This window comes from Cyprinodon variegatus, unplaced genomic scaffold, assembly GCF_000732505.1.
Source record: "Cyprinodon variegatus isolate N-32 unplaced genomic scaffold, C_variegatus-1.0 Scaffold1140, whole genome shotgun sequence".
In the NCBI taxonomy this organism is placed as follows: domain Eukaryota; kingdom Metazoa; phylum Chordata; class Actinopteri; order Cyprinodontiformes; family Cyprinodontidae; genus Cyprinodon; species Cyprinodon variegatus.
Window position 1 is genome coordinate 156,602 of NW_015151593.1, and position 4,730 is coordinate 161,331.

General features: G+C 36.6%; 1 protein-coding gene across 1 annotated transcript in view; it reads right to left on the reverse strand.

The window, feature by feature from the left end:
• ankrd6 (ankyrin repeat domain 6) overlaps positions 1-1,819 on the reverse strand; it is a 51,342-nt gene extending 49,523 nt beyond the window's left edge. The window contains exon 1 of the mRNA XM_015400734.1: positions 1,692-1,819. The gene's annotated coding sequence lies outside the window, so the exon portion shown is untranslated. The remainder of the gene's footprint in view (positions 1-1,691) is intronic.
• Between the last annotated feature and the right edge of the window lie 2,911 nt (positions 1,820-4,730).

Here is a 4,730-nt window from a genome sequence, read left to right on the forward strand (position 1 = left end):
ATTTTTTAACTGTTTACATTTCCTTTTCCTTTTAATATATTTATATATTTTTTAACTGTTTACATTTCCTTTTCCTTTTAATATATTTATATATTTTTAATTTTATTTTTATTTTTATTTCACGGTAGCTGATATGGAAGTCCCAAATCTCATTGTATCCGTTGCAGAATATAATGACAATAAAGGCTTTTTGACTTTGACTTGACTTTTAGCTATCCAATTATTCTCACTACATTAGTTAGCGTTCTGTGAAAATGATATTTGAAATCTCTGTTGCAAGAAGTCCAAACAGGTTATTACTGTTACTGCAGGTTTAAAGTCAAGTTTTATTTTTGCAACCTGTTGTAAACTTTAGATTCTCCCAATGCTGCCAATCTATGTCTAACTGTGTCAATAAGCATTTATGCAGAGAGGATTTTTAAACATGCAAACCCATGAACATGTTTTACGGTGAACTGGCCTCTCCTGATCTGGACAGACAGAATAACGCTAATATGACTTTGCTCCAAGGGATCAGGTGTTAATGTAGGATTCATGCAGACACTGAAGCTGCCCATCCTTCCTCCCCTCCAGCTGGAGGAGCCTGGTGTCAGCTGTGGAGCCCAGGGTCCTGATGCCCCTCACCCCCAAATCAACACTATGCACAAAGTTTACCCACTAATTAATAATCAGAACTGCTGAAGAGGCTTTTTCTAAGGAAAATGAGCAGATTGAACCAATCTGACTGGATGATCTGGTTAAATTATCTCTTAAAGTGTTTGAGATCACATGTGTGGAGAATTAGGGCTTTAGAAATAAACTGAATTGAACTGAGTGTTAGGTTGCTGTCCATGCCACCCGTTTTCTGAGGCCTCAGTCTGAGGTTTGAATCCATGCCTGTGATTCTTTGCTTTACCCTCGCAATCCCTTTTACTTTCAGAAAAAAAAAAAACTTTTAAAAAAGTAACAAAATACACATGCAACAAAAATAAAAATGGACAATCTAAGTAGTTATACTTAAATAAGGTCAGAGCTTTTCCCTGCCTGATAAATATAACAGTCAGCTTGGGTGTGAGATGGGGGCCCTGCTCCCAGGGGACACACAGATGGACAGATGGAGGCATCCTGCTGCTGCCTGGATTCATCTCATACAGTCATTAATTAACAGCCTTCACCATTATTAAATATTAACTGCACAACTTTAGACATCTAAATGTCAAAGACTGTTTCATAAATCTGTCAGCTAATCTGTATAAATGATCATCTAACATTAAAAGAAGGATTTAAACAGAGAAGGGAAGTTATTCTAAAGAAAAACTGATTCAAAGTTAAATTGTATCTCTTTGTGATCGAGGCTATTCTGACAGACCGACCCTCAGAGGTGAATGTAAGCAGGTCCAGGTGCGGATCAGGGCTTCCTATAGTTTCCACATCATAATAACTCATCGCTTTCTCCCTAAAGGCGGATTTTAAGGCCGTAATGTGAGCTGAGGCGCTTTTAAAACACGGCGGCTTTCTTCACACAGACAGACTGTTTCACTTTCCCTGAACTGGAGCCAAACAACCAGGGGCCACAGAGCAGGGGCCCCTCTGATTACCTCACAAACAGAAAACACATTCCTAGGCTGCTCCGCTGAAACTGGAGGTAAACAACAGTTTCTTTCTTCAGCTGGAGAAACATGAAGGAGCAAAAGCAGAGGAAAGCAACCTACCAGAGGGGAAAGGAGGTCCAGGTCCCAGCAGAGCTGCAGGAGGAACTGCTCCTGCTGCAGGAGGAGAAAACAAGTCTGTCCACGACTCTCCCACTGCCCCTCATCTACTCCCACTGCCTCCCTCCCCCTTTCTAGGTCCCTCCCCTGCCTCTCCCTCCCCATGTTTATATTCCTTCCTCACCCTTTCTATGTTCCTCCCCCTGTCCCGGTATGGCAGGCCGTTTATGCATTTATTAGCTTGACTGATTCTATATTTCAGATTATAAAATGCATTTCTTCCTAGTCAAAATGAAAATTTTACATATCTAAAATAACATTCTTCCTATCTAAAATAAAAATTTCACATATCTGAAGTGTACTTTTACTTGTACAAATGACGTCACATCTCTTATTCATGTGTTGGGCTTTTATCTCCAGATATCTGAAATAACATCCTTCCTATTCCTAAACTGAATTCTGACGAGGATGAATTCTACAAGAGATCTGATAATTAATTACGGAGATCTACTCAAAATGACAAATTCAGATATGAACAATTAATATAACATGCCAGATATCCAGAAATCAAACTTTTTATGGTAAAAATACATTTCTGCTAGTAGAAATATAATTACAGATATCAGCTATTTATTTTATGGGTAGTTAAATTGGGATTGCAGATATCTCAGTTTAAATGATGCCGATCCAAAATGCAGTTTTAGATACTTCCAAAAAATAATGAGGTTCAGTTTCAACGTAAAATAGGTAGGTTGACTAGTCACATTTCTATTATACACATAGAAAAATATGACCAGTAACAGTTGGATTACGGAGATGTGAAATTCATCCAGAATGTTTAGTTTAGATAGGAGTAATGTCATTTTGGACATCTGAAAGTAACAGCCCAATACACATGAATAGGGAAAATTTGTCTAAAATGTTCATTTTAGAAAGAAGGAATACTATTAAAGATATCTGAAATACACATCCGGTCAAGCAAATGTATGTTAAAATGGCCACTTGAAATAAGTAAAAGGTTTGTAGATATCTGAAATGTAGTTCTTACTAGTACAAATATGATTCCAGAGAAATTAAAACGTAATTTCTGCTGTTAGAAATGTAATTACTGATATCTAAAATACAGTTCTGAATAGGAGTATTGTAATTAATACTAGGTAGATTGCTTTAGTGCTATCTATAACAGAAAATAAACTGGTCAGTCGGTCTATTTTTTGTTAAAACAGAGTCTATTATTCTTTTCAATATAAGTATGTAAATATGTTTTGAGTATCTAAAACTGCATTTTGGATAATATAGTCAAAAGTCAATAGTTGATATCTGTTATTATATTTCTACAAGCCGAAATATATTTTGATGTCAACACTTGGATTTATGGATATCTGTAATGTTATATTCATTTTTGATATCTGAAATAGTAATTTTGACTACCAGTAACTCTGTTATTGAGATCTGAAATTAGAATTCATCCTCATCAGAATTCAGTTTTAGAAAATAATAATGTTTATTTTAAATAGGAAGAATGCTGTTTTACATATTTATATTTATATATGTTCAGTTCTAACTAGCAGGAATGTACTTTTGACCAGGAAGAATCTTCCATTTGTTGATCTTTAGAGATCTACAAATGGAAAAATAGAGAGGACAGCGTTTCTAATAAATGTCGAACGGCCTGCCATAGCTCTGTCCCTCCCTCCCCTGTCTCTCCCTCCCCCTTATATCCCTCCCTCACAAACAGCTCTGTAGGAGGAAACACTTCAGTCACATTCATTTTCAGGCATTTGAAACAAAAAAATCTTTTTCGTTCTTACATCTCTGGCTGTTTTTCTCCAACATTTCCATAGCAAAATAAAATATATGAATATATATATATTTATATATTTAAAGAGGAAAATATCTCTGGGTTTATTGTGGAGCCTAAATAGAAAGCTGACTGCTGAGATATTTCAGTGTGAACATCTGATATAAAAGCTGCAGCAGACTGACTATCTGATGCTTCTGTCTCTAGCAGAGTAACTTTATCAGGTGTCTTTCTTCACTGCCCTCTAAGCCGTGACCTTTGATGTTCAACAGTTAGTGACTCAACAAAAGTTGTAAGAAGATCTTTCTACTTTTGAATGCTCCGATTCCAGGGCAGAAATCTGACTCAGTCTTACAGCACGGCCCTGAGGACACATCCTGCTGTTCTTCTGCCACAGAGCGTAAACAATGTGAACGCTGAAGATGACGACAAGCCACATGATTCTCATCCTCACTGCTCCTGCATTTTGTTTGCTAATCTGAACACATTCACCCTTGTTTCTCTAAGGAGATTGGATCAGTGGTAATAATCTGTATCAGTCTGACAATAGATGCAGTGCATTGAATTTTTTTATTACTCTTTCTAGAGAAATCAACCTGATAAATGCAACACAGCGTTTCCATTACATCATTTCATGTATTACAGGTCATGGTCAACAACAGCCAAACCAAGGTTAGATTAATGTAAAATAGATGTTTACAATAAACAGCTTCTTTTTTATAGAAGTATCTAATCACTTTTAAGATCATGGCACAGAATTTCAATCCAGGTCACCGAAAAACCTTCATTACTTCGTAATTTTTGAGTTGTTCAAGGGAGGATTTGTTTGGATCATTGTTCTGCTGCATAACCCACATTCACCTGAACTTCAGGTAAGAAACTAGTGACCAGAAATTCTCCCTTAGAGCAGAATACCTTGTTCCATCAGCTGAATTAGCAGATTATGGATTTTTTTTTTTTTACTTTTGACTTAGACCTGGATGACTGAGAATGTTCACCACCATATAAAACGGTTAATAATAGAAAGCTTGCTCTTTGGTTTAAGGCAGAGCTGCGCACTTTGAAGCAAAATGCTATGAAACTGGAGAGAAAATATCGCTCCACAGGCCTGCGGGAGTCCTTCCTAGTCTGGAAAAATAGTTTACTGCTGTATAAGAGGACCCTTTGTAAAGCAAGAGCAGCATACTTCTCCTCATTAATAAAGGAGATTAAGAATAATCCTAGATTTCCTTTTAATACAG